The sequence below is a fragment of the Bemisia tabaci genome, chromosome 3 (assembly GCF_918797505.1).
Source record: "Bemisia tabaci chromosome 3, PGI_BMITA_v3".
Classification (NCBI taxonomy): domain Eukaryota; kingdom Metazoa; phylum Arthropoda; class Insecta; order Hemiptera; family Aleyrodidae; genus Bemisia; species Bemisia tabaci.
Window position 1 is genome coordinate 38892740 of NC_092795.1, and position 21797 is coordinate 38914536.

At 40.0% G+C, this 21797-nt stretch overlaps 1 long non-coding RNA gene across 3 annotated transcripts in view; it reads left to right on the forward strand.

Annotated features, from left to right (window-relative positions):
• The first annotated feature begins 1398 nt into the window (after positions 1-1398).
• LOC140224256 (uncharacterized) overlaps positions 1399-21797 on the forward strand; it is a 147185-nt gene continuing 126786 nt past the window's right edge. For 2 of the 3 annotated variants that reach the window (XR_011899558.1, XR_011899557.1), the window contains exons 1-2: positions 1399-2222; positions 3071-3129. This is a non-coding gene — a long non-coding RNA (uncharacterized lncRNA). The remainder of the gene's footprint in view (positions 2223-3070; positions 3130-21797) is intronic. The other variant, XR_011899556.1, reaches the window with a different exon arrangement.

Genomic DNA, 21797 nt, shown 5'->3' on the forward strand with positions numbered 1-21797 from the left:
GTTTTCCAGACTTATGTTTTTCAGACAAGTTCCTTCAAATCTTTGACTAGGCAAAACTCGCACCATAATGCACCCACTCGGTGTTTTTTATTGGCTTCTCTCAAAGAAGGAGCTGCCTTTGACCAACGTTACTCAATTTTCAGAAAAATTCACAAAACTATGCTATGTCAGTAAAAAATTCATCGGTCCTATTGAAAATGTGTGAGAATATGACATCATGATTGAAACTTAATGTTATAATAGCAATTCTGAAGGAGGTCCCTTTGATTCCCTAAGGGATAAAATCTGGCAACGGCGACAGGATCGCGATCTCGACGCGATTTGTCCACGAATTCCCTGTGTTCGAACCGCGCGTGACATTTGCCAGTCTCGACGCCTGGGCAAACAAAGTGTTTCAACTACCCCTCAAAAGGCAAGAAAACACAAACAAATGCCACGCTTATTACGTCGAGACCAATCGGAATCTCCGAATTTCCAAGCCGGGATTCAAGTGTTCCTTCTTTCGATTTAGCTCATCGGAGTTTGGAAGTTTTGCCAGACTGTATGGTAAAATTAATATTTGCCAGTTCTTCATGATCCAGATCCACCCAGCTGAATATTTCACTTCTGCAAAGAAAATTGTTAAGATATTACACGCATCGATTTATATGTCACGTCTCGTTGGAGGTTTGGCTACTTTTTTGTCCCATTTGTGGTCAGGTTACTCCATACCCCTGTTGCCCAGTCCACGAACTGACCGATGTTCTTGCCCATTACGTGAAGTGGATTAAAAATCTGAAAATTACGCCTACGAGCCTTGCCGATCGTTAATTTTAAATGCAATACATACGCTAGTCGACGACTGTCCCCGGGTCCACTGGCAAACTTCTGTAGAATTTTTCGCGAGATTTTGATCGAAACTTAAAATTATCAAAACAATTTACAGGTTAAGTAAATAAATTTTAAAACCTATTTTTTTTTTTATTTTTCAAATGTTTTCTGTACAAATTAAATACAAAAAGACCAACAATAACTTGACTGTAGCGCCTTGATGCAACTATTCGTGTTCCATGGATGTGCGTGTTGCATGTTCAAAATTGAAGGAACTTTTGCGTCTCTTACTTCTTCAGAGTTGCACGGTGCACAATACTCTTCAGTTGTAGGCTTTTGGCACTATAATAACAGAGTGCCTATACACGGAGAGTATTACTAGTCAGTGACGCGAGGCCAGAGTATCATAGGCCAATAAATGAATCGTTCATTTCAATACTTTCCAACGAAATTTGCTACGTTTATTTTTATTTGAGTGAAATGAAGTGAATGGCAGAAATCCGCACACGAACCTTTGTTAAAACTTATAAAAATATTAACTTTTTTATGTTTTATTTTTATTTATTTTATTGTGTTTAATTTTTTTTTTTTCGAGGCTTTTACTATAGATCCAGCCTAACATTCTCCACGCTCCTGATTCCCCAGTGGAAATGAAATTCGTGCTTCACAAAAAGGCTACACAAAAGCAATTGTATATTTTCTAAAGATTTTTTTTTTAAAGCAGTAGAAAGTTTAAACTATGTGTCAATATAGAAAAGAAAACAAATTTTTAAAATTGGAATCATTGAAGAGTTGCTTTTTTCCATACATGTAGAAGAAAGAATATTAGAATAGGGAAGAAAGATATTTTCGAACCATTTTAACGTAATTGCGTCGATATTTTTACCCGGGACCTTAGGGCGTTTTTCCTGCGAAATTCCCAATGAAAATTTTGAAGGGTGTAATAAATGATGATCACCATCATGGAGCACCATCCATCGTCTGATCGGAAAGTTGTTTACTTAGGAAAATCAATTGTTTATGAGGACTATGTAGCAACGATGCGATGCAGCCGCGCGGTTGGGTCATCCCGGCACTCCGTTTCGTGTCTCAGTTTCTCGCAGGCAAGTGAACCGCGCTCACGTGGGGATTTTGTGTTGGTGGCGCTCCGCTGAGACCGGTCTTGTTTCGACGACGCGACGGGCGCTCTTGGATTTTTTCCCACACCAAGTGATTTTTGTGTTGTTTGTGCTTTCCGGAAATTATCCCATCGATTTTTCTTGACTTATTTTTGAACCCTCTTCCCTGTGTCTTTAAAGCTCGTTATGTGTGCAACCAGAATCCCACCCTCCCCGTCTAAGTGTAATTAATTATTAAACGTTGGATTTTTTGTGTGTACTTCATCACGTGCCTGCGTTCCAAGGAGATAGTTGGTAATAATCCTTTATTTCTAGTTGAGGAACGGCTAAGAAGTTTTTAATGCATTCCCAAATTTTCCACATTGCATATTTAGAGTGTCAATGAACTCAGTTCATTTAATGTTTACAAAACAAGAACTTCAAAAACTTAGCGCACTTACGCGGTTTTCAATTTTTTCGGACCTTCGTTTATCATCGCTTGCAAATTCTTCACGGACAAACGTTTATTTAGGATACATCTTTAATCGCGTCTTAGAAATATTTAATATTTTCCCCCCTCTTATTTCCTTTGAAATTTTACTTATCTCTGACCATAATTTTTATCAACTAGTAATAATTAATTAAATAGAAGTGCCAGGCTTGTTCAGGGTTCTTCAGACGTAAAGTGTATTTTGTACTGTTAGTTCCCCACCACCGTCAATATTATGATGCACGAGGACAGTCATCACCATTCCTATTCAAGAGCTGAAAGCATTTTGCTGAATGCTCATGAGCAAATCATAACCAACTGCTATTTTAAGATGCAAAAATTTAAACATCTGAATCGCCGTCAAGTGTCGCTCAAAATGTAAAATTGTGTTATAGTAAACTGAAACATCAACTTTCCCCTCGACATGCAGATACAATTATACGAGCAAATTTTGCAATGACCCATCGAACGCAATAGATTCCTCTACTATATTATGCCTAATTTTGGCAAAACGCATTGCCAAGACGTTATGATGTTTTGACCCTCATACTACTAGAATACCTTCCTCTACTAGATACTCAATAGTGCCTAGGGATGTCATTTATCTTTTTATCGTTATAAAAAATAAGAAAGTATCTCAGTTTTACTGATTTGTTGTATTTTTTTGTTCCAGGTAAAAAACCAACTTCATCATGAAGCGAATCGTTTTTCTACTTTCCTGCCTTGCCTCGAGTGAGTTTATATTATTTTTATCCTATTGCTTTTCGCTCATTTCTCCAAAAAAATACAATTCATTCTAACACTCAATGAAACCCATGAAGTTTGAAATTCAATCAGAGGAGCATTTCTAACGAGGCTTCCTTGATAAAGCATGTATTTTAGACGAAATTCATGCGGATTTTTCTTTGAAATTTACAGATATTTTAGATTAAATTGCTTACGAAACTGTCTGAAAATTTTGGAGGAAAATATTCATAATTTTCCATGTAAATTCGGTTTTTATCGAAGGAAATTTGGCAACGTCTGAAGGCTCATACGGCGTTCTTCCTTTAGCACGACTGAACTGTCCCCTTAGTTAACTCATCGTTTCTAATCAAGGATAAACTGTTTTGAGGTAGTAACTCCAAAGAATGAAAGAAAGTTTCTGAAGTTTTGACGAGAAGTATCTAGATGTAAATGTGGGCTCAGTTTATTTTCAATAAACAAGTGCATTTTATCATCGGTACGCTGGACTCATCGTAAATGATGGTTTTAAATTCAGTTGCTCGCTCGCGAAAAGGCTTTACGTCTAGAGAGCCTGCCACTTGTTGCGCTTGATACTCGAGAACGTGGTATTGCTCTCTATTGGGTGTTTCTCTTCGTAGTTGTCGGATTTTACTCGAAAATTGTGTGCAAATTCTTTTGTGACCTTGGAAAAAAACAGGAACAATGGTTTTGTTGCATACCTAGATCTACAAGAGATAGACAGACGTATAGAGTTTTTACGGGTGAACTCTCGCAAAATAACGATAAGCACGTCACAAAAGTCTGTAATCCACTCTTTGACGCTGCCGTGCTAAGGAAGAACGACGCATGAGCCTTTCGGCGTTGCCAAATTTCATTTGATAAAGCACGAATTTCCTTTTAAACTTACACTGGAAAAAAAAAAAACCTTGGATCTAGAGTCCAGATTCTTAATAAAAACATTGACAAGAAAAATACTCTTGATTCAATCGAATTTTTGCTTAAATCAAGAACCAATCCTCTTAATTTGAGCGGATTTCCTTTCGATTTAAGCAAAAATCTGATTGAATCAAGAGTATTTTTTCTTGTCGATGTTTTCAAGAATCTGGACTCTAGATCCAATGTTTTTTTTTTCCATTGTATGAATATGTTTCTTCTAAGTTTTGGGATAATTTAGTTCGTAATTCCACCTGAAAGGATGCCAAAGCTGCCCACAATCATAGAACTTCTAAATTCATTCTAAGTTGACCCAAATGGCCCTTACCGAGTGTCAGTTCTACAATGATGGGGGGGGGGGGATTAACTCCCTGCCCCAAAGGAGCCCCCGGCTTATTTCATCATCGTATCCATCGCGCTGCGAGGAAACCGTGCACATGCGCACTGGGCTGCGTTCCCTGTTGATTGTTGCTGCATGGAATGGGTGCGGGGCTCGTGACTCCTTTAGCGCGAATTTTAGTGGCGGAAACGTGTAATTAATTCGCTAATCAAAAACAATTCCTCCGTTTCCGGTAAAAAACATTTGCGCGGAAACTCGAGCCCCGTCGTGGGGCAATCTGCATCGTAGGAATTTTTGCGAATCGCGATTTTTTTGTTGCTCTCCCGCTGTCCCCTCTAAAATCTCTCGTAAAGCTCGGTTTTAAAACTGCGGCAGGTAATAACGAGTTAGTGCGGAGATGTGCAGTCGTAAAATTCCCGAGAGTTGCCACGATCAGGGAACACCGGGAAAAAATTGGAAATGTGAGAGAAAATGACGTAAATGTCATGGAAAAATTGTCAAGTCACCTTTATTTCCTTTCTAGAATGCACTGAAAAGAAACCACACTGGATCTAGAGTCCAGACTCTTAAAAACATCGGCAAGAAAAAGTACTCTTGAATCAATCAGAATCTAGCTTAATTCAAGAACCAAGCCTCTTCTTAATATAAGCGGATATCGTTTTTATTCAAGCAAAAATCCGATTGAATCAAGCGTATTTTTTCTTGTCAACGTTTTCAAGAGTCTGGACTCTGGATCCAATGTGTTTTTTTTCCAGTGTGGGTTTGACGTTTCGAACAATAAATTTTGCCGGATCAAAATTTCAAATCATGACTTTTTAAGCATTTGACATATACATATCCTCAATTGTCAAGGAATTTCACCTAATTGTGACAGAGAAATCAGAAAAATGTCAGGAACTTTCAATTTCTAAATTCTGTGGCAACCCTGATTCTTCTGCTGTGAAGCATTTGGATGGATCGCAACAGAATCAGCGCGACTGCATCCCCCGTTGCCGAAATTTGTCTCACATTTTATTTTCTTAACAGAGAAAAAACCCTCTCAATGCCTCAAGACGTCATGTTAATTTACGCTAGATTTTAAAGAATGTATGCTCAAGATTTAAAGTTTCAGTGTTGCCTGATTCTCTATTTTCAAAATAAAACATCTGAGGGAATTTGGCAACGTCTCATAATAGTGAAGCTGGTTGGCCTTTAATAAGTCGTACCATTTTTTTGTGTGTGCGGGAATACATGAGTTTATGCATGGAATTCTGTTAAATCATTTGGTAATCATCGCCATCGTTTCCCCCTTCATCTTCGTCGATCAGTAGTTATCAATTTTCTTTGGAGCTTTGGAAGATATTAAAGACGCGCTTTGTAAAACTCAATTTCGTTGATCATATCCTAAATGTGTGCCGACTTAAGGGCACGTTCTCACGACTAAACGTCGAGACGTATAAACTTTTCGGCAAATTACCGAGAGCCGCAAGATGATCCATGTTCCTTTTTTCTAATATTATTGTATTCAAATGCCAAAACTCCAATTTATCTTCAGATTTAATCAGCGGAAGTTTTGTATTTCATTTTGTTCGCTTCGATGACCATAGTTCTGCTAGAAAATGGAAGAGCAATAATTAGATTCATAGGAATACGTTTGGTTCTGTACGTTCGTGCATTTTTAATACATGTATATATATTTCTCCAAAATCTCAAAATCTGTAACATGCTCGAGAGCTATCTTTTGGCATGTAAATCAGTATCGTATAAAGGAAAGATCAGTTCTTCATTTTATTGTTTTAAAAGAAATTTTGTCGTCAGTATATTTTTGAAAATTTTCTGACAATGCTCAGTACATTACTAAGTTCATCAGTAAGTTTCCCTGTTTCTTTTTCGACTGGCTCCTGCCCTTAACTACCCCTTTTCTATTCTTTAGAATATCAATTACTAAGGAACGATACCGCCTATTTGCAAACTGACAATTTTGCAGGACGAAGAGAAAACTTCGCCATTTTTGTAATTTTGAGGTTACTTAGATTCGTAATTTTTTCAAACATTACATTGTCATCGCAGTTTGCAACGCTATCCCAGAGAATTGGATATAAACTACAATCATCAGCTTGTGTATTCTATCACTGTAGAATGTTGCAAAATTGCTAACTCGTTTTTACCAAAATTTTCAGTTATATGGTCTTTACAAGGCCCACGAGGCAGGGTAACAATTTTCTTCATCCTCAATATGAATCATCTCAAATGCCAGATTTGGTTTTCGAAATGGACATGCACTGCACACATACAGGTTATGTGTCACATAGACTCGGCGCGACAACATTAGTACCGTAATGACAGGGTATTAAAACCGGAAGTACCAACCCGACAAGTTTTTGGAATGCAGTCGTATATTTATTTACATTTCTTTATCTCTCACCTCCAGTTTTCGGATGCCTTTGAAGCGGTTTGGAGCGCGTTTTGAGATGCCAGACGTGGCAACAGTGCGCGGCCCAATTACCGGTTCTCCGGAACCCCGACCCGGGGCCCGGGGTAAATATCGTAGGACAAGTGTTGTTGGTTTTTCTTCATCTCCCGGCTCTCATCTCATCTCATCGGTTTCGGCATCGGCTTCCACAGTGTGAGTATGAGCTCGCTTTCGGCTCAATTAAGAGTTGAGAAGTTGGAGAATGAAAACTGTTGCCATAACAGTTACCGGTTACCCACACCGATGTCAGTTGTAATTGTAACCTTTCAGCTATCGCGAGCTACAAGTTCAGCTCAGCGAGTTTTCACTCATATTTGGACGTGTTTATGCTAAAAGGACCCATGTAAAGATGAATTTAGGAGGTGTGTACACCATTACATAATTTCCAAGCTTCATACTTCCTTGTAATTTAATTCAGCTGTTCCTACTTCTGTTTGACACGCATACATATACCTCCCGTTGTATACTGAGAAAATGAAAGTACAGTTTGAGTGACGGTGATATGAGTATAGTAACCACTAATAGACCCTATGGTCGCCAAGATCATAATTCTCATCGAACTCACCAAAAGTATGATAAGTGTTTTCAAATGACCGGCGAACATTAAAAAGTCAAAAATCAAGGAGGCTAATGCCAGAATTTACCATACTTCTAGTACAAATTGCTATTCCTTTTTTCAGTATATTTTAGCAACAAAGGGATTGAGCAATTACGATCAGTTTGAACAATTTTCCTATTCAGATAAAGTCGCTGATGAAGCTCTATGGAGTGTAGTTATTTTCTTTGTCATAGAGCAAAAGACACAAAGCTAATCCGGCAACACAAGGATTTACCATAAAAAATTCCGAAAATTTGGGAGATTCTAGAATACAATTAGAATAGACTTTTACTTACTAATCACTAATTTAATTTTGCCGTTTTTAAATTTTGCGCACAAAACTCGTGAGGAATACCTGATACATTAAAAAATGATACAAAATGAGAGAATGAGGTACGGAATGTAAGTACTCGTACTTAAAAACATCACGATTGGATAAAAAATTCCCATCGATATCTTTGAATTAGTAAGGATTTCTTTTGAAGCAAAGAAATAATAGGTTGTTAGGAATCAGACCATTTGAAGAAGGTTAATGTTCAAAGAGAACGATATCGATTAAAATTACCACCACACGCAATTTTTTACGGCAATCCGACATCCATGGTTTGGTTATATGCTCGTTACAGCTACCGATAGCTCCTGATCCGTCGATTACTATCACCCGCGGAGGTTAATCTAATTGTCCGACTGGAAAGTTGTGGCGGAAAGAAAGCAATTAAAAGTTGGGCCGCTCGGGACAGGAATATCCACGGTCAAAGCAAATAGTTTCGACCAGTACTTCATCCATCTTGTGGAAAACTCGCTTTTACGGCCATCATGAGTCCATCCCTAATTTTAATGGAAGACTCGAAATTGATCTTCCTCGATTCTATGTTGAGGCAGTTTTATCGGCGAACTATACTTCCCCTGGTTCAAGTATCCATGGCTTAATTATCATGAATTCGGTGTTGCCATGGTTGTTGAAAAATGTTATGACTCTTTCCGCTTTTAATCGTTACTGGAGCTCAGTTTCTATCGTTAAGGGTAAACGTCGTTATAAAGGTACTCTCCCTCGATAAAATATTTATTTTTGAGACAAAATGGGAATTTTTCTCGAATTCTTCGTAACACAATGAAAAATTCGAAAATAAAATTTCACTAAATCTTAAAACAGAAAGAAAAAATAAAAGAGTGACCGAATGCACGTACAAAGGTCTTTCTCAGCGTTTCAGAGCTGATAATGCACGTCGTCTTTACTTCGCATCCCTGATATTACCGTTAGTCATTTTGTGCGTGGTCATGTCATGTTTGGTTCAAAAATAAGTGACAAGATACCGTCTTAAGTTCAATTTATGAGAGAGGAAACATACCTATTTTTGATGATTGTAAACCTGTGCGTAGCTTTAAGTTTATTGCACAGTTTTGACCTGTTTTCGGAAAATTCGGTTGTACGTTAAACTTGTGCGCGTTATCAAAAATATTCGTGAGACTCAAGTTTAGCACCAATCGGGCATTTTGTTTAAGTCGTTGCCTTTTTATCCTAGTTTCTCATTTCTTTGCTCTTTTCGACTCGTCTCCGTACTAAACATTTTTCTCTATTTCTTCAACGCACTTGAATTGATTTTTTCACCAACTAAACCTTCTTTTTAGTCAACGAGTCCTTAACATCATTGATCTTCTCTAAAAAGGTAGTAGTCATATAAGAGGATGTCGCCAAGGTGGTCCTGAATGGCCACAGCGTCCGGTGTCGACTTCGTCTCGTGCTATCAAGGAGCCATTCCATCGAAAAATTATTGAGCTTAAGAGGACCACGTGTTATCCCTCTGGCGCCAAGGGATCTTCGCCGTCCGTCCATCCCCGCCTTTTCTCACGCTCTGACCCATTTGACGCAAAATCGGAAACCAGTTGAAACAAAACAGAAGCAGGCTCAGATCGTAAAGACAAAGGGAAGGACATCCGATCGCCCCAGCCGCGCGCTTTAGGCGAGCATCACCATCAATTCAACTCATGATGCTGCACAGCATCTGCTTTCGATCCTAGTTTCGGGCCGCACAGTCCTAGTGCAGTCAGTTCCCTACACACACTCGTGGTGGCACATTTGGACCGAGACATGCGGAAAGGGCCGATGTAGAAGACCACATGAGCCCTTGTCTCTGTTGTGAATAATATCTAGCATGGTTCATGAGTTTTGGACTTCAGTCCTTCTTCCAGCCCACACATTTTAGAAGTTCATGAAAGGATGGAAGATTATGCCCCTGGCCGCTACGTGGCCCAATCCCTAGAGGATGCTTCGCGCCCTTCACAGTCCGCTTTCCGAGTCCCCGTGAGTCAAATTTCTAAAATCTGAATAGGAAAGGCTTATATAGGGACTATCATTTTGTTGGTAGTCGCAAAAATCATGAAAATCGGCCCAGTAAAATGCTAGAACGAACTGTCATCTAAGTAGATGTTAAAAACATTTACGTGGTCAGGTAGCTTACAGTAACGGCGTGTATGTGCACCTTCCGTTTTTTGGTAAATAATTGTTGCCACTCTGGCTAATATGCAAGAAGAGAGCACTAAAACTGAGACCCGAAATTTCTGTATCTAATGAAATTGATTTCCTACCCTTGTTTCTGCCGCAGAATAGTATGGACCTAGCGTTATCGTGCTATCCTCTTTCTAAATTTTTTTTCGAAACCTCCAAGAATTGCAGTTTCAGAACAAGTGTTGCGCGATTTTGCAGTGACGCGCCTTCAAGGCCGTGCGATCCCTCCCGCATCGCTGCTAAGTTGATTTAGTTGCGTGACCTAATCTAACCTAACTCGGGTCTGCAGTGGTAGCTCCACGCCTTTGCTACAGAAACGACAGAACTGAATCGGATCGGGATCATTAATAGGACAATATTTTGCAATAAGGAACCAATATTTCTGGCTCATTTTAGAAACAACATATATGTCATTTTAGTGACTCCTTATTGCAAAATTTAATCCAATTGAAGTGAATCAATACCTGAACGACCGGAAGTAAACAAAATGTAGATACGGAACATATCGACGGCGTAAGTCCGCAACCACGGATCTCATTTGCGGTGTTTGAAAATCTCTGCTTCTCTTTTATTTTTTTAAGGAGAACAAATTGACATCACGCCTTGAAGTTTTTGCAGGATATCTTGGCACCGAGAGGAGAACTCACGGCAGTTTTTAGGAGTTGCTGTTGAGTAGTTTTTCATTTAAAAAATAAAGTGTGCCACAAAGTCTGAAACGCCGCAAACCGAGATACGTGGTTCACTGGAAAAAAAACACATTGGATCTCGAGTCCAGACTCTTGAAAACATTGACAAGAATAAATACTCTTGATTCAATCAGATTTTCGCTTAGATGAAAATGAAATCCGCTCAAATTAAGAGGCTTGGTTCTTGATTCAAGCAAAACTCCGATTGAATCAAGAGTGTTTTTTCTTGTCGATGTTTCTAAGAGTCTGGACTCTAGATCCAATGTGTTTTTTTTCCAGTGTTGCAGACGTACACCGTCAATATTCTCCAGCACTACGGATTTCTTTTTGATTTCCAGTAACCAATGGTCAGCGTTTCTTAGAACAAAATGAAACTTGATCGGATACGTGCAACGTCGCAATCGGAGGAACGCATTTCTCGACTTTTGCCATCGAAATACGTTTTCCAGAAGGACGCACCAGCGTGAAAGAGACGTATGTTTTCAAAAGTCAGCAGGCAGGGACACCCTGTGAATCGAACGGGATCTTCCGGAATCTAGATATAACGTAAGTCTTCGGTTCGATCGGAGCAGATCCCCGGAGTTTGCGTCAGCGGGGCAAAAAACCGGGCCTGAAATAAAGTCCCCACGACGAAGATGCGTCTCCCGGGGGATCGCGCATGTTAATTGAATCATTCATTTCCTGTTCCCCGGGCTCATCAGTTCGTTTCCGGTTCGAACCCCGGCGCGTTCCCCGTTCCCGGTCCCTGCGACACTAATGTCCCGTGTTTGTTTTTCGAGCCTCTCTCCCCCCCCCCTCCTCCTTGGTCCCCGGACCTCTTTCACAGGGAGGTATTAATCAGGCCGACGGGCTTCGAGCTTTTCTGCGGCCTCGTCGCTCTTTTCTGTTGTTTCTAGAACATTGGCGTGGCGTGCTTCGGGATCTATCGATATTTCTCCATTTGAAGCCACGGTCAAGAATCGATTTGTTAGTTGTTTGTTGCGAACACCCTGTTTATCGATTATTTCCATAGGTTAGATGACAGATCAATCGATATATCGCAAAACATGCCACGCCACTATTCTAGAATCTATGAATTACTGGTTGAGGATGGGATAGTGTGTCTTACATGAATTCGTCTCTATCAAAGTTGGTTTGAACTTTCGGAGCAGATTCAGAGCCGTCAATACTGTCGTGTAATTGGAAAGAGCTTCGACGTTCCAAAATTGTTTTCGAAGAAACACTGAGTTTCAGAGGATTTGTGAGTATTCTTCTTCCAAGTTTTCGATGAATTTTAGGTGTATTGATCTAAGATTTCTTAAAATTTGAAGAAACGCTTTTAAAAAATCCCTTCAATTCAAACATTCAGAAAATATTTAATGACGTCTGAATGTACATACTCAGGCAATCTTATGGTGTTTTTTCTTTTTTCTTTATATATTAAAATTAGGTTGAGTGAAAGTAAGTAAATAGATGAATAAGAAATTTCTTTAAAATAATATTCAAAATTTGTGGTTTTTGTGGTAAAAAATTTAAAGAATGGGGCGTGATAGTTTTTGTACTTTTTCTAATAAATCAAAAGTAACTCCACAGAGGGATCGGCTTTAATCCATTTAAATCGGTTTAAACTTACGGTTTGTCATTAAATAGAACATGGAATTTTGTGCAAATGTGTAGTGGCCTTTTCGCGCGGAATTTTCAAGATCCGGTACACCGTAAACCCATCTCGTGGCTCTTCGACGAATGATTAATAACTTTTCTTGATTGATTCGACACATTTCCGCCAGACTGCGTTGCCGTGTCTTGATTCATGTGCGTATCTTTAGTCACGGATTACGCATCCCCTCTCAGAATATTGTCCAACTATAATGAGTATCCTTGCCTTGCTGTCAAGTTTCAAGGGTACTGAAAATAAATGGTTGCTATCAACGATACCAGAATATTCTAAGTTATAATTTTGCTGCGTGTGCAATGTGTGTGAGGTGCATTTATTTGGTGTCATTGTGTTTGGGTTCAGGTGACGCTTCTGGTTTTAGAGAACCGAATATTTCTTCGAATTTGTCAAAAATTAAGCCGAAATAACGTCAATTCTCATTGAAATTTGAAGCGCTACGTTTTCTAAATGTTTGACTCGAAGGGACTTACCCTTTGTATCACTTCATGATCACGATTGGTCGCGGTTTTAGAGGTTAAATCATGCATATTACGGCGTGACCGTGTGTGAAAATTCAAGTCCGTCAACTGCAGCTGTCATCTTGAGTAATTAATTTCAAAGTGTATTATTTTTAACATTCCTCCACTGTAATAGCCATTTTTATGGATAGTTAAAGTCTGTGTCTGTAGTCACGTTTTTGAAGTGCCAATTCTTTAGCCTACCAACATATATCGAAATAGTATTGCTCAATGGATGTAAAGTTCTTCAACAAACTAAGTTCTCTGTGAAGCTTACTAATTTTTAAATTTCGGAGGTTAAAGAATGATAGTTGGCTTACACTTTCATAAAGATAGAAATGCTAGCCTAATTTCAAGTATGAATTCTTGGATGGATCTGTTGAAACACATTTTGCTCCCTTTCTTTACACTGGGGAAAAAGTCGCTTGGATCTAGATTATAGACTCTTAATAACATAGACAAGAAATAATACTCTTGATTCAATCAGTTTTTTCCTTGAATCGAAGAGCCGAGCCTCCTAATTTAGGCGGATCTCCTTTTGATTCAAGCAAAAAGTCCGATTGAATCAATAGTATTTTTTCTTGTCAATGTTTGCTAGAGTCTAGACTCTAGATCCAAGCGACTTTTTTTCCCAGCGTATTGCTCTCTTTCTCTCTTTAACGGAGCTACCGTGTAGATTTGTCTCATAATATTTTAGCCAGGAAAAGATGCTCCGCTCATTCAGTGAAATTGAAAATCTAGAGTCTAGACCCATAAAGCATTTGGTCGAATGGTTTGAGTGCTGGCTGATCTAGTGCTTCTTTCATCGGAACGGAGCTTAAAAGTTATCCGCATTTCTCGGAGACTCGCTCATTTCTCGACAATGGGGAGGATAAAAAAGGAAGAAAGAAAAGTTAGCGTAAAGATGTAAAGTGTCTGGAACAATTTACTTAAGCGGAACGAACAGAGATACTGCGCTTCTCGACAGCTTACTCGAGTCGACGTTAGCGTTTCAATAAAGAAACTATCCGCGCCTTTGTAATCCGCAATCACGGTTCGCGTCTTAGCGTTGTCGCTTCTCCGCAAAAATAAAATTTTCTCGATTTCCGAGTTTCCGTAAATCGAATGCGTAGAGTGCAAGACGAAACGCATTTCAAAGCGACATGTAAGATGCACTTCCACACTTCCTTATCATGAAAAACAAGTCTGCCTTGATAGGGAAGAGATCCGTAAGTGCATAAATGAAGATTTTAGAAAATCAGGTGTCTACAAGTCCGGAAAGTCCGAAAATAGTACTGATTTGTTTGGGTCGGTCCAGAAGTATTGAAAAAGTGCGGAAATTCCTCAAGAAGGTCCGGACTTTTTTTTCATTTTTTGTCATTTTTGTCGCAATTTGAGCAAGAATTAGAAATTTTTCGAATTTCGTCAATTGGAGGTACTGAAAAATTACTGAATTTTTCTGTTGAGGAGGTACTGGATTTCTTGGGAATGTACTGAAACAGTACTGCAGAAGAAGTACTGCTGAAGAAGTACTCGGGACCAAAGCTCCCGTTTTCCTTGAAAAAACACCTCTGCAAGTCCCCGAAAGTCCTCAATTTTGGTTTTTTATAACTGGTAGACACCCTGTTTGCTGACATTCTTTCCGAGTAGTATCTTCATCTTTATGTTCGCAAGGCTAATCCATTTTCATATCGATAACAAGCCGACTTTACTACAAGATGCGTAACGATTTAGCCCTTACAAAAACATAGTTTGAGGAATCCTCTCAAGAAACTTTTGCAACAACGCCGAAAGCGGCTGAAAACAGTTCAAAATATCAAATTCTCCGCGGCCTGAAGTTTTTCTTGGTGAGTAAAAGTGGAAAATGGAAAAAAATAGAATGCTGTAGAAAGAAAAACAGCTCCTCGCACCGTTACGGCTTGCAGTGCAGAACCGACTCCGGGTTCCTCCGTAGGAGAAGAGCCTAGCTTTTGGCGGGCGTGGGGGAGGGGGGGGGATCGGCGTCGAGGATTCTGGAGAGCTTAAATAAAAGCTGTGAAGCTTGCTGGAGCGGGGGTGGCGATCACGCACGCCGGGTCGATGGGGTGGGGGTGTGGGTGGGGGGTGGCAGCGTAACAGGTGTCTGGCGAAGACATCATTAAACGCGCGCGGTGCCGAGAAAGCCCGGAGCTTTGTCTGCGTCCCGCACAGTGGGTGGAAAAAAAAGTTAACCGGCGAAAAAATCGGAGAATTATCCGAGGAATGAGCGCAAGAGTAGTTTGTATGGTAAACGGAACATGAATGTTGTGGATTCTGCCGTGTTAAGGAAACACACCGTGTGAGTATTCAAAAGTAGCCGAATTGCCTCTCAGAAAATATTTATTTTTGAAAAACTTTATGAATGTTTCTCCTTGAAATTTTCAGACACTTCAGATCGAATAGCGAGCAAATGCCTGTAAAAAATTGGGGCAAAAATGTTTACAAATTTTTCCGATTTTTTGTGATTTGTCGAAGGAGATTAGGCAACGTCTGAAGGCTCATACGGTGTTTTTCCTTAGCACGGCAGGATTGGCCCCGGATAAAATGTATTAGCATGGTCGTGCTTGTATAGATCTTGAATCGATGCTAAGATGTCTGTACGTCTTATCTAGAGATGCATTGATTGCCACTGTCCAAAACAGATGACACCTATTTTTCAAAAACCCGCGTAACAAAGCAATAGCAGCGTGCTGTTTTCGACATTCATCCATCATCACTAATCAAAAACTAGCAGTGACCTCCGAACTTAAAAGTTTTGCCTCAACTGATTACATTGCCTATAAATTTGGAGTGCTGCAGGGTCTTTAAAATAAATTCCCTCGGAAATTTTAAGCAGTAAAGAATAATTTTGCGTTATAGGTGCGAAAATGGTATGTGGGTATTGATGTTTTCTGGAAATGTAATTCATTAGCTGGGGTATTTTCGTCTAAATGGTTTTTGATTGTGTTTCTTAAGTTAGCAAGTGAAGAAACTCTTTCAGACAGGTTCTGCATTTTTTTCTTTTTGACCACTGTGTGGTGATGTGTGTATTCGTCTCCGCGTGCGAGCGTAAATTTCAAATATTTATCTTCGCGCGCAACGGCGGTCGAGCAATCGGCAGACTGGATTGGCCATTGATCTGATGCGATTTCAAGGGCCGTTGCCAAGTCTTGACTGTTTGTTTCTGCGTTTTGCGTCGGCGTTTTACTGATTAATGATGTTGCTTTAAATGCAGGCGTGCTCAGCAATTTGTGGACTCATTTTTTAACTTGAAAGGACTCATATTTTTATACGCAGAATTTTTCAAGATCTCAAAAGATTTGTCATATCGCCACGTAACGTACCGTAACGTAAACTGCGGACTGTAAGTACCCAGTGATTTATTCAAAGGCTGAATATTTAGCTGATTAGAAGCAAAGGGTAGTTATGCATTTTAATCGCATATGCACATTATTCTGTGCAAGAAGAATTCTTCACACATCATAATTATTTCATTCTTAAAATATTTAAAGGGGTTTTTTTAACTAAAAAATTTCCTTGTCCCTCACCAGAAATCTCAGTAATTCTTCCAAGTATTTATCCAAAAAGTTTGCTGGTAAAGGTGCTCAGCGCATTACCTTTTAGTGTACAAACACTGAAGGGTTTAACTTCGTAGGATTAGAATGGAGCGGCAAGGAAATAGGAATGTACAGACAATTTTTTAAGCAAAAAAACAACAAATTTCAGGGAATCCTTAATCCTTATGATATGGTTTTCTCGGGGAGAGGGGGTTTGAACCGGAATATTGTTCCAAAATTCTTGGTCAACGTGTTTATGCCCATTTTTGGGGGAATTAGAAATTCGGAAGATTTTGAGGAAAATCTCGAGTTTCTTAAAATTTATTCCGCTAGCAATACTGTTTCATTAAGCTTCTGAAAAACTCATTGTTCTCACCGGCTGCGAGGTACCCTGAGTTTGCTGAGCCCATTTTTAGCCGTTCCGCGGAGCAATTTTTCAGTTTTCAATCGCAACTTCAAAGGATCGCCACGGCGCGGCGACGTCATCAACGCAAATCATTTTCCTCTCGTCGGGGTTTTTTCCCGCGGTGGCTGCAAAATCGAATACGCATCACCCGTAAATTAATCTTCGCGTTGCTACCTTGTTTACCCTTTTCTGTCTCCATTTTTCATTCCCCGTCCCCGGCCGCCACCCTTTTCGTTGCATTTTTCATACACCCTCTCCTCCTCTTCCCTATCTCGCTCTTCAACGGTCCTATCGGCGTGAAAATATATTTTCGCACTAACCGCGTCGGTGGGCAACGACGAGCGTATTTGTCAGATTTAAATTGAGGCATGAATATTTAATCTGAAGCGCTCAGCGGTTCGATTCTTGAATCGTTATCGAATGACCCTGATCGATATATATCATTGTTAAGATAGGGAGTTATCCATCAAGATTATTCGATAACGATTGAACAATCGACCCGCAGGGTTTGATCATATCGCTGTAAAAGAGCAATATTCACTCTCTTGCCGTTCTCTTCATTTTTATCCTTGGAGATACACAACCACTGGTTCTCTCTTGAGAAGAACCAGTGGCTCATATTATGAATGCTATATCAATATACTGGAAATAGAAACCATCATTTTGACATTTAAGCTAGATCTACATGTACAATAAACGTAATATTTGGCAATGCCTCGAATAATTAATGGTGTTGGATGCAATTCATTAATCAATCATTACAGCTATGAATTCATCGATCCCTGGCAGACGAAGGAACGTAACTGCATTTCAACATGGCAATATTTCCACCCACTAAATACCTATAGTTTTACCGGAAACTGTCGGGAATTTCCGACCGAAAATTATACCAATTTTTCATCTGATTTTAAGTAAGAATCAGCAAAATTTTGCACGAGGGAAAGTGGAACCACGGGAGCGGTTAAATTAGCATGTTCTTTTATTGTAAAATCTACATCGAAACATGCCGGACACTTTTTTTCAACCAAAAATTTGTTAAATCAGCAATTTCATTTTCCGTGTGGAACTTACGGTTGCCACAATACGATTTTTCGTAGAAACATGCTTGAGAGAGAGGGAAAAAAACTGAAAAGTGAGATGAATTGAACAGCGGCGACGCTTGTTTCGCACCTCTTTCCGAGAGGCATGGCGGCGCCGAGAAAATTAGTCTGTATTTCGCGGGGACGACGCCCCTCGGCGAGGAAGTCTGGCGGGTGGCCTAGGTGGCGCCTCGCAGGGGCTGCTGCGGCTTTGAGCTCGACTCGGATGGGCTTAATTGAAATGAAAGTAGCTTACGAGGCCGACGGAGCCTGAGCTGCAACCGGGGACGGTAGGCAGGGACGCCGGGTTAATCCTTGTTCAGGGTGGCGACATTTTTCTCAACCGAGAATTTAATCGACTCCCAGCCCTGTACATATGCCGCGACCAGGGATCCGAAAGGAACCCCCTCCATCTGGAGAATTTCAGCCGTGTTTTTAATCCTAGTGCTGAAGAAAAGACTCCGAGGATGTACACCTTGAGGTACCGATAAGTTCCCAGGAGCATAACTTGTCCAAAATATCAATTCAGCTGAAAATCGGAGCATTTCCTTTTCTGTTTTCACCTGTAATGCACCTCAAACACAAGTTTTCACCTACTTGAATATGAACTCAACGCCTTGTTCGACTACCTCGTTCCCGTAAAATCGGCGCTTCCTGTTAGTATGCAACGAATTGCCACAACGCGTCAAATTTTTATGGTGAATGCCCAAAAAATCGGCGTTTCAGCATCACGGAACGCAATATAGGTTTATTTCCTCCTTTTTGAAACGCAAGCCCCCCGGTCCCAAATGCGTTTTTTTTTCTGGACGGCCTTTAATGGGTAAGTTGTAAGTTTTTAGGAAAAACGTACTACGCACTTTTTTTCGGTCGACTGACCAGAGTTAGTTATTACTCCATATCACAATGAGGGTGTTGACGAATTTTTCCAAATGATCGACTATCTTCTGTTGAATATTTCATGAGTCTCGAAAAAAAGGCACCTTATCTTTACCGCTTTTTAGATACTTCCTAACTAATAATTCCGGGGGACGTTATTCCACGCCAAAGGAAGGGGGAAGCTTCTCTGCTGTAGGGGTTTTACTCCGATTGAAGTGTTAAATTAGGAGCGATCTGTGCCCACGCAAAGAATTTTCTCTCATTCAAAAACCGTACGTTTTTCTGAAACTCCCCGTGTGAATAGGAGGGTGGATATAGAAGAAAAATTAAGAATCGATTAACAGCCAACGCCATGAAATTAGCTCTATTTTTCAGCCCAACACGTCCTCGAAGCTCAGCCGAGGTAAATCATCCCTCCCGACTGAAAAATAGCTTTCCTGATTCCCCCTGTCTTTTTCGCGCTTGTCAAATCTCTCCGGAAAAACTTCGAATTTCTATGAAGAATATCAATATCGGCGACGAACTGGCAAAGGCGCCTCCGCTCTCGAAAGTCAACCCCGCAAGATTTATCGGAAACGGCGTGAAAACGCTTGAAAATAAACGGACTTTTGAGCAAAGAGAGTCCTTCAAACAACCCTCTTTGATCGGCCGGAACGTTTGCGTTTTTCTGCTATTTTTTACACCCCCTCCGGTCCAGCGGAGGAAGTCGAGGGGCGGTTAAATGAACTCGAGAGATAAAAATAATCAGCGTCGGAATGAACAACCCCCTCAAGACTGGAGTCACGCGTTATTGATGGAATATTAGGGCAATTAGTTGCAATAGTCACTCAGAAGGGGTGGGGATGTCACGGCTCGTCTGTAACTAACAGGGTAAAGGGTGTTTGCGGTTGATGGAGGGGACTCGAAGGGTAGCGTTGCCGCTCGGGATTCAAATTTTAAATCTTTTCGCCCAATTTTGCGATTGGCTTAAAGATTTGAGAGAATGGCAGTCATCTGGAATCTATTGGAAACTCGGGTGCTATCAGACATTTTGGTCAATTGGACTGAAATAAATACGACATTATTAGAAAAATCGTGTTTGAAAAAGTTAATTTTTCTCATTATTTTTCAAAGAAAAACTATTTACTGTTTGAAGCTAAGTTATCTTTTCACTCAAAGAATCCGTCACAAGATTCAATGCTTCATTTATTTACTCGCAGAAAAGGATGAAAAACTGATGGAAATAAATCATGTATAATTTTACCAAACAAGTAAGCCTATACCCTCTCTCAAATAAGAGGAACACGTTCAACTACTTTAAATTGTGCCTAGTTTACAACAAGATAAAAAAACCATCTGCGTTTGTAACCGTCTATAAAGGGAAGGGTTCAATGCACTGAAGCAAATATTTCACTATTTTTGTCAAATTTGGTGGAGTAGACCGATTTTATCTTTTTAACGGAATTCACTTTATTTTATCCTTAAGAATGAACTGCAGCCAGTTTAGTTGATTTTTTTCGGCCAGTCTTGGGCACTTTATTGGATTTTTATCCCCCAATTTTCCGCCTTTAGCATATAGGATATTCAAAGTTTAAATAACATTCTCTGATAACTGGATTTCGTTTTCATTCTTCAAATTCTAACTTTCATATCTCCAGTTTGACCCGTCATTTTTGGGCTTACCCCAACTCCCTCCCAAAATGCTCGTAAAATTCTCACTAAAAGTAGAGAGGAACAGTAACTGAATTCTGTAATATTTGGTATCGCACTAATTTCGTAAACTGTCATAAATTGAAATTCGTTAATCTTCAATCAGTCATTATATTCGCGTATCGTCTTTTTTCATTTTTTCAGAAAACGCAAAAGGAATCGTTAGCTCAATTATTTTTACACTTGTTTTATTCTAGCCTCACAAATCAACGGACATAGACTTCAGCAGGGGTAATTTTGTCTCGATTGACAACAGTGCGAGTCTTCGAAAAGAAGGAGGTGTGTTTGGAAACGTCGCGTGTTGGAGGGCCTTAAGCTTTCAGCTGTTCGTTGAACGCGCGGTAATGGCCTGTTTTAAGGCTTGTTAAGGCACTCACGCATCGAGTGTTTGACGCTTAGCAGCGCTTAATTTTTGTCACATGTCTCATTTTTGTTTCTTAGCGTGAACGAGATCGTCGAGCATCATGCTGCCGTGTTATGAAAGAACGGCGTATGTGCCACCAGGCGTTGCCGATTCTTTTGACAAAGCTCAAATTTTCTGGAAAATTTGAAAATATTTCGGTGCCGATTTTTCTGAGGATTTAGTTCATAATCTGATCTAATAAGTCCGAAAATTTCAACGAACAAAAATTCGCAACTTGGTTCAAAATTTAATATTTTTGTGAGGAAATTTGGCAACATTTGAATTCTCATTCGGCGTTTTTACGTATCATGGCAGCATGAAGATGTAGATTTTTGATGGAAACTCTCGCGTCTCAAATTCACTAATATGGATGTTACTTTTTTTACTTTTACGATTCGTGTGTTCGTTTCCAAGCAGAACCTTTAATTGCTCGTCTGAAATTAAAATAGCTCCGAAGGGGGCATATTTCGGGTCCTCCATCGTGAGGGTTAAAAAAGGAAGACGTGGGCTGAAACACTGTAGAAATCTGAGGGATTTTTTTTCGAACTCGGAGAATAAGTAGATCGCATTTGTTTTAACGACGTCCAAGTTCTCTGTGAAATATTCATGGCAATACCCTGCGATAGGCGCAGTAAAATCAAAACGGGAAAGGTAGTGTCGACAGGGATGAACGCTACAAATCATACGCCCGGACCTCACCTTTCTCCCTTATTCGAGGCTCGTGTAGGGTGCACCCTTTCATCCCTTTCACCACCGGAGCCAATTTCTTCGGCCCTCCAGAACTTTGAATTTTTGATTTCGCCAACCCCTCGGAATGGTCGCCTAACGCACTGTGTCCAAGCTGTATCCTGACCAGGGTTGCTAGTTTTCGGGTAGAATTTACCCACTGATGATTCTTGACGAAATATTTTTGGGTTTATTTCACGCAGTCGGCAACGGCTGGCTCGTCGTTTTGATTTACTGCCGGACCTAGTGCCGAAATGCGTGAGGCTGGCCAGATTGGCTGTAAAAACGCCCTCTCT